This window comes from Coffea eugenioides, chromosome 9 (genome assembly GCF_003713205.1).
Source record: "Coffea eugenioides isolate CCC68of chromosome 9, Ceug_1.0, whole genome shotgun sequence".
Lineage (NCBI taxonomy): Eukaryota > Viridiplantae > Streptophyta > Magnoliopsida > Gentianales > Rubiaceae > Coffea > Coffea eugenioides.
In genome coordinates, this window is record NC_040043.1 from 29,042,524 (window position 1) to 29,054,001 (window position 11,478).

Below are 11,478 nucleotides of genomic sequence, written 5' to 3' on the forward strand. Positions count from 1 at the left end.
CACTGTAGGCTTTAAGTTTAGAGATACTAATTAATGACAACATTTCATTGTCAGTGGAGAAGTCTAATTAGTGACAATATACTGTAACCGTGTAGTTTGATAAAGAAAATTATACTGGAATTAATCAATCCAACAATTCAATTTACGAATTGAGAAAAATAACAACAAAGCCTGCTAATTAAAAACAGAAGACATCCATTACATTCGAAATGCCAAAATATCATACTTAAGTTCAACATCCTGCTACAGCTTTACAAAAATAAATCTATGTCCTAAACTTAGCTAGTAGCTACTGCCGAAACACTTCAAGAGCAAAACACAACCTTGTCTTCATTGTTCTTCAATCAATTAGTAGCTGTGGATTAGAGGCCAAAAGAGTTTGAACAAGCAATACAAGTCTGCATAAAGTAGTATAATAATTAGTAGGTAACAAGTAGCTTGAGCAAAAAAATAAACTATCTTATATTTACCTACAACAAAACTCAATCACGATTAGAATCTCAGTCAAGACAAGAACAAATAAGGCAGAAAATTAACATAACAAGGACAATATCCCAAATTAGCTTAGAAGTTAGCTAGTTAAGTATTAGTGAGGTCAATACCTTTTTAACAAACTACTCAAGGCCAAACAAAAATATTACTAGCTTTTCACGGAGTGGCTTAACATGTCTTCCTAACAAAGTCATGGAGCCAACTAACAAAGAATTTTTTGACTGAATATTATCTCTAACTCGAATAGTAAATTATCGGATATCATTTTACACACACTCAAAACAGTAATAGAAAACCAACTACAAGCAGAGATATGCAAGAAATCATAGCTAGCAAATGGCTGTACATACTTTTCATGACAGGATAGAGAAAACATGCTGTTGAAGGAACAAGGCCTTCCTAGGACTTTACAAATAAGACAATCAAATCAAAAAGTGTCCTCAAACACCTCTATTCCTGATAAATTTCTACATACTTGAGTTCTATACATAAAAGTTAGTCAAGGAAAGGGTACCCAGCTGGACTTGTGAAGGTTTAGGAAACTTGATCTTATACAATATAAAGATTCTGTGGATCTACTAAGATCCCAACTTACTCCCTGCTCACGATAAATTGATGTCTAACTTTGCATTTAATGCCATGCAATAAGAAAAAGAGTGGTAACGATTTTCTCAATTTTACCATTGACTACTTGTTACCCAACCTTCTCCATTTATTAAATTCAATTCATAATGCAATCCATGTGTTTCCCACTTCTTATTTAAGTTTCAAACATTATTGTTATCTAAGTTCATTTTAAAGTAGAGCCGACTCTAGCTAGGACATCCATTTGGAACAAAGGAGTGGAACACAAGTTATCAGCTTTAAAGCTATCTCACATTTGTCAGAATTTATTTATTATATGTTTTACATTGTTAAAATCTATGAGTTAATTAAATATAACAACTTGTAAAAGTTGCATCTTACAAGACAAAAAAATTTTAGTTCATCAACTTGTAGCCAAGAAATTTGTCCTCTTATCATGCCAACCAGATCTAAAGGTGACTTTTTGAGAGACTATGCTAGTAGGAAAGCACTTGCATGTGAAATAAACATATTAACCATAAAATCGTGCTTAAAATCTTTGGAAAAATGGTTTGGAGTTGATGCATGCACAAATACTGGTTGTCTATATTTCCACACAAAAGCAAAAGCATATTGATAAGAAGCACCTTTTGGCATCTGGGAATTCTAACTCGTCTTGATAAAAAAGCCAGCTTTTGGAAAAATGGTTTGGGGTTAATTTTCTTGTTGCATCAGCTGAACCATCTTCATAGAGGTAATTTTACTGCCTTTTCTAAAATTATGGACCTAAATATGCATCCAGTAACATAAGTATTGTTAATATTCACGTAAAAAATGATCAACTTGACCACTAGCCTGTCTAGAAAGAAGGCAGAGCAAGAGTACCTCAATCCACTTTACAACAGGTTTTCTAGCATGACCTTTAGAATGGTAGCAATTTTAGCATGTCAAAGGAAGGAGTAATCATCCAATAAGAAATTCATCAAATTGATCTTCTCCAACAATTAAAAGGCACAAAAAGTTCCTAGCTTGCTTGAAAAGCCATGCCAGCTTCTTACAAAAATCCTGGTCAAAAGATCATTCCGTTGCATCTTTAAGGAAATGCTCTATTCTATGAGTCTCAATACGTCATTTAACATTACAAAAAAACACATAAGACAACTCTTCCTAGAATATCATAAGGAAATGAAACTTAAAAGTGTTAATTAACAATGATAATGCCAAGTCTTTCACACCACCAAAAAAAGGGAATAATAGTGATGTTGGATAGCAAACTTTTTGATACAATTAAAGTCCACACTCGCTCATTTTCTCAGGTATTCTAGAAACCTGAGAGATTACAATAGGCTAATAAAGTCATTAGAACCAGACAAATCCCCTAATCTAAAGCAACCGAATTAGCATGTTTCCTGATTATCTGGTAATTTTACATGCTTATGACAGCAAGGTAGCAAACTTGGCAAGTATCGCATTAGAATCATGCTGCAGAATCTTATTCACAACAGAATCTCTAGGGATGCTACTAACCAAAGTGGCATTCGTATCTCAATCTGACTGACTAGGGACAAATCTGTTATAATCTAATAGTACATGACTAATTTCACAGCTGAGAATGAAATTAAAAACACAAGACGAATACAAATAGTCTTTATTGGATTCATCTATAAAGAAAGGGATACACAAAGACTACCTATTCGTTCTTGTAAATTGATACTCAAATAAATCAAAACAAACAACAAAATTAAATAGCCACCTTAGTTTCATAAGGAAAATTTTCATGATTTTTTTATCCTTCCTTTTCAATGAATCACTTATTGGCATAAACAACCTTAGATTAATGAGGCTGTAAAAAGTTTTAATTGACATCCAACTCCATCTAAATATTTGGGATCTAGGTAGTTTTTAATCATCCAACTCCTAGCCATGTTTTCTCTGTCTTGTATCCTAACATAAAGATATATGCATCCAAGATTATTTTAATGAAGGCACAATAACTAAATTGGGGAAACTAATCATCGCAAACAGCAACAAAGAAACTCCAAAGTAATGAAACACAAATTTTATCATTCAAATTGATCACAATCAGGTGCATGTGCTAAAAGTAAAACAAATATGAACATGATGTACTATTAAATCAGCGTTATCATCAGATGACAACTCAATGCTTATAATTTAAATAAACATTAGTACTGGTGAACAACAGTACATTTTTGTAGGTCATTCGCAAAGCAAAAATTCTAGTAAAGTGTACTCATGATTACTAAACAAAAGAAAAAGGACTGAGGGAGAGTGCCTGTAAAGTACCTCAAAGTGAAAAATGCAACTCAATGAGAATATCCGAGGAAGACCCTAAGCCTATGTCAACAACTTCAATTGCTACAAAAAATAAGAAATCAATAAAATCTAAGAGAAATAAAGTAATTTTTGTGATTTACCTGAAACTAATCCACACTATATTGATTTATATAATTATATGCATATAAGTAGCACGCCAAATCAACAATATATGAAAAGGGAATATGAGTACAATTCAATGTTGGAAGTAGCATACTGGAATGAATTCCATATTCATAACTTAGAATGATGCTTTCTAAGTTATAATAGGTTTCAAGTTACTTGTATGATTAGTTAATCATGAGATAAACTAGAAGTCAAAAAAGAAAAACAATTACTAAAACTTTAAGGAGAAATCATGATGTTATCATATAGCATGCATGACCACCATACAATTGTGTAGAATAATTAGATTGACCATGAAAACAATCACAAATATCAAATTGACCAGCATGCTACTTAGGAAAATAATTATAGATATCGTCAGCCTATATATTTGTATTTCTTTTCCTATGTATATTAGGGCTATAATTATAGATATCTTCAGCCTATATATTTGGTCTACCAGAAAAGACCAAAGCTTCAAACAGACCACACAATTCATCCAATCACACCTCCTACCTTTCAAATCTTTTCTGTCATTTCATTGGATAATTGTAACAGCATGTATAGCATGTATATAAATATTATTATTAGCACTATTACTAATTAATAAAGCTCATTAACAACGAGCCAGTAGCTATTGCTTTGATTTTTGATAAAAATCCAAATAATTTCGAAGAACCCCTTTCAAGAATCGTTTCTGTAGGTACTTTAATGGGTGGTTCTAGTTTAGCTTAGTTTCAAGCAAAGTTTGAAGCTTTCTGGAAATTTTGAAGATTAAACTTTAATATGCTACCTCTTTGCTCAGCCACATAGATAATCAACTAATCACTCCCCAATTCCCACTCCACCCAGCATCATTTAACCCACTATTTCTCTCACCAGCAGCCACTCATAGCAACATCGTACCATAATCACCTCCTTGCTCTCTTCCACTCCCTTCACCACCATCCAATTAGGCATCAACTTTTGCCCCACCTAGTCCCAAGCCAAAACCGCACCCACACATAAACCCATTGAATTTTGTCACCATGACTCACATATGGAATTGGGTGATCAAGTCTACATCCCATGGTTGTACAAAAATAACTTAAGCAATTGCAACTATAGATCAAACAGTTCTACTAGAAGGAGTCCACAACTCAAACTATAGGCACCGTAAAAATTTTGCCAAAAATTTGGGGAAAAATTTCGGGCAAATTAATTGAGGAAAAAATTAGGGAAACAAGGAGAGACATAAGAGGACCTACCTGAGAGTTGGTGGAGAGCACATCGATCCCCTTCAGCGTTGAATGCACAATTAGTCCAGAGTTCCCTCAATCACCGCCAGCCTTCTGATAAACTTGCCTTCTTTTTCTTGGGCTTGGTGTTGCGTCACCACGGAGGTGGAGAAAGAAGTGGATGGTGGACTCCTTCTGGCTCCTTTCGGCTGTTGTAGTCGGCTAGGGTACGGCCGTCCTCCAGCTGCTTGCCGATGAAGATGAGGCGCTATTGGTTTCGGGGGGATGCCCCTCCTTGTCCTGGATTTTGGCCTTGACATTGTCGATGGTGTCAGAAGACTCCACCTCAAGGGTGATGGTCTTCCCCATCAGGATTTCCATGAAGATTTGCATTTTTTACGGCGGCAGCTGCCGATTGTCGCCTCTACTGCTGCTCAGGTTTTAGAAAATGAATAAAGGGGGTTGGGTTGATCGAGGGATTGAGAGTGTTAAGAGTACTAAAGGCATTTGGAAGTGGGCAGTAAGAGTGGTTCCTTTTCTAGTGTATATTGTATAATACCCGGGCCATTTTTTTTCATGTTTAGCTTGAACAAATATTAGATACTAGTCAATCAAGACAATCCAAGTCAATTTTTAGCTTCAATTTTTATTTAAATTTACTAATATATTTCTAATCACTACTTCTTAACATATTTATTAAAAGGTTATGATGGATGAAAATTTTTTGCTAAATTCGAACAACTGGTAAATGTACTCTTTTTCAAGTTGTAATAGTTTATATAGTTGTTCTAATTAGAAACTTTCATTAATTTTTTCCAGTTAAAAACCTATTATTATTTGAGTAACTATGACTAGTTTAATAAATTATTAAAATTTAAAAAAATTAAATTAATATTGAGACTCACAATTAAATAAATGCATTGGAGATGTTCAAGTTAGTGATGATACTATGTTGTCACTAACTACATTATAGTTTTACTGACAAAAATTGGTCGTCAATAAATATAAATAGTGACAACAATGAAAAGTTGTCAAAGAAAGAGGTAGAATTACTGATAACTTTTATCAAGTTGTCACTATCGCAAAACTCCCGCCTTCCAAGTCCCATGGCGCAAAGTAGTTTTGTGACGACAATTAATGGTTGTCACTGAAAACTTAGTTGCTTTGAGTCAATTGTGACAACCTTCAATGTCGTGACTAAACAACCTCATTTTGTGACGACTTTTTGTCATCACTAGGAAATGTTGTCACTAATGCCCTTTTTTCTTGTAGTGGAAAGTGAAGAAATTAAGCGGAAATGCTGTCCGTTTATTTTCTTGAAGTTTGAATAAGTAAAAGTGAGATTTGAAATGTGATTTGGGGATGCGTTGGCTTACTTTTCTTAGACTTACTTAGGTCCACTTTAATGGTGTTACTTGAACTAGATTCCATTTGAATTTGAACCTTTTCACATGGTGAATGTGACAACCATTTTAAGCATGATACTTAGTTACAATGTCAAGTTTTGAACTTCAAATGTTTACTCATTTTCTTTCTGAAACAAAGAAGAATTGCCTAGGGTTTCTCGGCTGCAAAACCTAATTTTATCAAGCGAGGTTTTAGGTGTGCATTTAGGGTTTGTTTAGATTCCTTTTCATATGATTTTACCCAAGACACTTGTTATACGTTATTTCTTTGCGTATGTGTTAGTTTCGAACCAAACAAAAAGCTTTACGAAAATTTGAAAAAAATTAATTTTTCATATCCGGCCGGATTGCTGGCCGGATTGACAGGGGAAGAAGAAAAAAAATTTGGAATGCTCACTGCCTTGAATTCGGCCGCAAATCTGGCCGGATTCTGACGTGGTACTATTCATTTATTTTTCAATGGAATTTTCTAAAAACCTTTTTAGTATGGTTTTGTGTTTGATTTGAGAAAACTCTTAGTTACTCATGTCCTCTGATCTAAATATACTCTTTTCACTTTAAAACTCATATTTATATATTGCACTAGTACGTATTTGGATTCTCTTTGAATCACCTAGGTTTTTGATGGTTGAAACATAATGTGTTCTTTTGATTACTATTAGGGTTCCTTGGTGATTGAGGGTGTTATCCGGAAGGATACCTTGGACGTTATTTTTCTTAAATAGGTGAGTGTTCTTCGTACGTTATGTTTCTTATGTCTATGTGGATTATTGTGACTTGTGACTATTTGTGAATATTTGATTAAATGTTGAATGTTTTAGTGATTGCCAAAATGAAATTTTGCTAGGCGAGTGTGTACTTTATCGCACTTGACCTAAACGAATATGAAATTTTCAATGAATGAATGATTAAATGCTACTTGCGAATGAATGTAAGCCTTTTGGCTGAACTGGGCCCTTGCCCTTCGTTGTCGGTCGACTCGAGTCAGAAGCGGACTCGGTCGGACGATTTGGTAACCTTGGGTTAATGTTTGGTATACTCGAGTATGACCACGAAGTCTGGTGGAGACTGGCCAGTGTCCAGTAGGGGGAAATGAAATGAATGAATGAATGGCCGGAACAATGGAGGAGTTTTCACTTACAAATGAAATTATTTTAATGTTGAAGGAATAAGGAATGATTGGTGGAATGAATGAATGAAGGGCTCCATGTGAGCATGTATCCTTTTAATGAATGTGTTATCATTGCTTTATATTGTGAATGTTTTCTAAATGACTTGTTATTATCTGATTAATGTCTTGTTTAATTGCTTTAATTATACGTACGGGACCTCACTGGGCTTTTAGCTCATTCCGTTAGTTTTATTTTCCTTACAGGGGATGCGAGCAAGGGCGAGAGACCTGTATAGAATAGCATAGTCTAGTCCTTTTGAATTTTATTGCAATTTGTACTCGCTCTAGTGCTCGAATAGGGATTGGAAGTATTAGATCTTAAAACTCTTGTTATATTTGGGTTGTATATTAATTTGAGATAGAAATGAATGTAAGTATGCATTTCAAGGTTGGGAATTGGTTTTTCTTTTACTTTTCCTTGAGGTTTTATCTTATTTTATTTGAAGTGATGAACGAGCCCTGGCAAGAACTGGGCAGGCGGTCCGCTGAACCCTTTGGTTCGTCTTAGGGGGAAGTGGGGCCGTCACAGAGTAAGTGAGCAAATAACCTTTTAGGTGATTCTCTTGAAGATCCTCTTGAGCGCCTGAAGAAATAATAATTGACTATCACTCACAAATACTTACAAACCCCTTGCCAACAAGAAAGAATGCACACTTGTGCAATACTAAGACAATGTCATGAAAGAGAACTTTAAATCTCTCGAAAATCGAGGTTCAAAAGTGAGAATTTAAAGTCCCAAGAGAGACTTGCCTCTTCCATGAAATCGAGTTTAAAATGGTCTATCGATATCGAGAGAGAGTGACAAGTTTTCAAAAACTCATTTCTTAAGAATTCGGAAAATTTTAGTTTTGCGCGACAATCTTTGAAAAATTAGATCTTAAGTTTGGCATATCCAAAAATGGAAAACTTTATACCATCGGAAACTAGATTCGAAGTGCTAAAAGTTCCTAGAAGACACTTTTTCATGGTTCCAAACAGAAAGTATTCATTTTTTAGCTCAAAATTTCAGTTCCAAGAAGACAGGTTTGAACCAGTCTTGGTTTTCCAGCAATCTTTGGAACTTCGGCATAATTCACAGAAAGTGAATCAGCTCTTGAAATTCATAACACAATAATAGTTCCAAACAAGCTTCCAAACACGACAAACAAAACTTAATTCGGAGTTTTGAGCATCAAGATATAACAGTTTAAATTTAGCTGAATCTTGCAAACTGATCGGTAAATTTCCAGATTTGAAGAGCAATCTTTGGGGCATCATTTGGATATCGAAATGATATTGAAATTACACCAAATTTGGTACACTTAAACTCCCATATGTGGATTACCTCTCTATCAAATTATAGGCAAAAAATCATGTGGGAAGGCAGTTAACAAAGCGACCAAAGTTTGTGAAATTTTCAAAGCAATCTGCCAACTCACTCTTTCTTTCTTTCCAAAGGTTTTGTCCAATGAAATCAACCCCAATTCACTCCATTTTTGAAACCAAGGTTCCGGAAACATTTAATAAGCATTTGATGGTTAAATGACACTAAAATTTTTGAAATATTACCCTCCAAAACAGGTTTTATCATTCGGTCAGCAAGAAAGGATAAAGCTTCCAGTTTCCAGCTTTGCCGCATTTTCAAAATCAAGCCATATCTAACTCTATACAAACTCAAATTGAGAATGGTTGGTGGCATTGGAAACTATGTTCCAAAGGCTACAATTTATCAGAAGATATTATTCCGAAAATCTTTTCATAAATTGGACAAAATCAAGCCACAAAACGAAGCTTCTAGTTTCATTCGTATGAACAGTCAAAACAGAACAGCCAACTTTTCGACTCATTGCGGTTCACTCAAAATGAACCAACAGGAGATTTTTATACCATTGAAAAGCTACGAATGTCTAGTTTTGAATTCTGCAAATGGCACTCAATTTCGACTTTTGTACAAAGAGTTATGTTCAGATAAAGGAGCACTGTCTGAGACCTCTGCTATACGTTTTCCAAATTTGATTCTTGCCAAAACTCAAGTTTTGTGTGTTGATCTTGATCCCTATCTTTTGATGTTTACAAAACAAATGGATGATACTAATATTTCTTCAAGATATACTTTCAGTTTTGAAGTTATTTGATTCCATGAACAAGTGCAATTGAAAGGGGACAAAGTATGCTGAAGCTGTCGGACGCTCCAGAAGTCAGGATCGGACGTCCGATAATCGTTGCGTCACTTCGGACGCAGAAAACCAACATACCGGACGTCCGAAAGAATTGAAGAAAATTTCTCAAACTCACTGCCTGCTGTCGGACGCATAAAACAGGGCTATCGGACGTCCGACACTCCAACGGCTAGTTGACTCTTCAGCTACTTTCTATCCGTTGGAAGCACTAATGAGGCACTTTCTTGATCCTATATAAATAGTGGTTGGTCAGATACTTCAAACAACTTTGGCACACTGAAGATACAAAAGATCTAGAGAGATTTTAGTGAGAAAATACTCTTCAAAGAAGATTTGTAGTCTTAGTGGTGTGAGGTTCATTGTAAGCTTTTCATTTGTGAGTGAATACTTCATGAGTGTAGCTCTGTGAGGGTTGTCCTGAGGGATAGTAAAACGTCCTGGCTTGACCGAGGGAGTTCGGGGCAAGGAGGAGGTGAACCTTCCTTTGTACACAAGAGTGATTGTAATTCATCAATTTGAAGTAGCTTGTTTGAAGCTCAAGAGGAGCTGGGTAGTTAATTGGTTTGCAATTCTTTCCTTTTACTTATTGTTACATTTATGATCTTTGCATTGTTTATCTCTTTCACTTGGTTGTTTCCGATCCTTACAATTGGTATCAGAGCTTGGTCTCCTAGAGATTAAGCTCAATCGGCTTGGGAGTAAAAATGACAACCAATAATGCTATGTTTTTTGAAGGACATTCTGTTATTAAACCACCTATGTTTAATGGGTCAAATTATGTGAGTTGGAAAGAAAGAATGATTATTTTTTTGCAGTCTATTGATATTGAATTGTGGTTTATTGTTAGTGAAGGTCCTTATGATACCTCTCTTATAGATGAAAATACTCACAGATCTAGACAAAAAATGAGAAGTGAACTGAATGCTGCGGATAGAATTCATCTCACCTTAAATGCAAAAGCCATGAATGTGTTATATTGTGCCTTAGATTTAAATGAATCTGCTAGAGTCAAAGGCTGCAAGTCAACCAAGGAAATTTGGGATAAATTGAGAGAATTTCATGAAGGTAGTGAGAATGTTACAGAACAAAAGAAGTCCATTCTGGTTACCAAGTATGAATCGTTCAAGATGGAACCTCATGAAAATATAGATGAGATGAACTGTAGATTCAACGACCTCATTAAGGACTTAGAAGTGCTGGAAAAAGAATATTCTCTAGGTGAGAAAAATAGAAAAATCCTGAATGCCTTGTCCAATGATTGGGAAAATAAAGTGACTGCTATTGAGGAGGCTAAAGATTTGAATACTATGCCTGTTGAATCTCTTGTTAATTCTCTAACCTCTTATGAGCTGAAACTTAAATCAAAGTGCAAGAGGAGGAGAATGCGAAAGTAAGAAGGAGCATTGCTTTAAAGGCATCTCAAGATGAAGATGATTCTGCCTCCCCAGATAAAGAAGACGTGGAAGTTGATGACAGTGATCTTGCTCTCATCACAAGAAGTTTCAAGAGGATTCTCAACAAAAAGAGATTTAGAAGAGGAGGATCTAGCAATTCAGATTCTAATCAATTCAACAATGCAAGAAATAAAGGAAGATATGAGGCCAACAAAAAGCAAGGTGACAAGTGCTTTGAATGCGGCCAACTTGGACATTATGCAAGTGAGTGTCCAGTGAAGAAGAGAAAAGGTGAAAGAAAACCCAGATTCAATAACTTCCAGTTCACATGGAATGAATGCAACTCCGATGGTGAAATTAAAGAGGAAGAAGAATCTGCTCAATTGGCTTTCATGGCCATTGGAGATGATGAGGTAACAACTTGTAACTCTCAAGTTGAAAGTGATGATGAAACTGATGATGATCTTGAATCTTTCATTATAAAATTGCATGATAGTTTGAAAGAATCCTATGCTAGAAACAAGGAGTTAAAACAGAAAATTAGTTTTTTGCTTCGAGATAATGCAAATCTTTTTCAACAAAATAAAAAGTTGAAAGCTGAAAATGATTACTTCAAAAAGAGTGAGACTGCTTTAC

At 35.1% G+C, this 11,478-nt stretch overlaps 1 long non-coding RNA gene across 1 annotated transcript; it reads right to left on the reverse strand.

Annotated features, from left to right (window-relative positions):
- Window positions 1-323: 323 nt before the first annotated feature.
- LOC113782798 lies at window positions 324-4,818 on the reverse strand. The gene is made up of 3 exons (XR_003469862.1): window positions 4,743-4,818; window positions 3,361-3,432; window positions 324-398 (listed from the first exon to the last, which is right to left on the reverse strand). It is a non-coding gene; the product is annotated as an uncharacterized LOC113782798 (long non-coding RNA).
- Window positions 4,819-11,478: the final 6,660 nt, after the last annotated feature.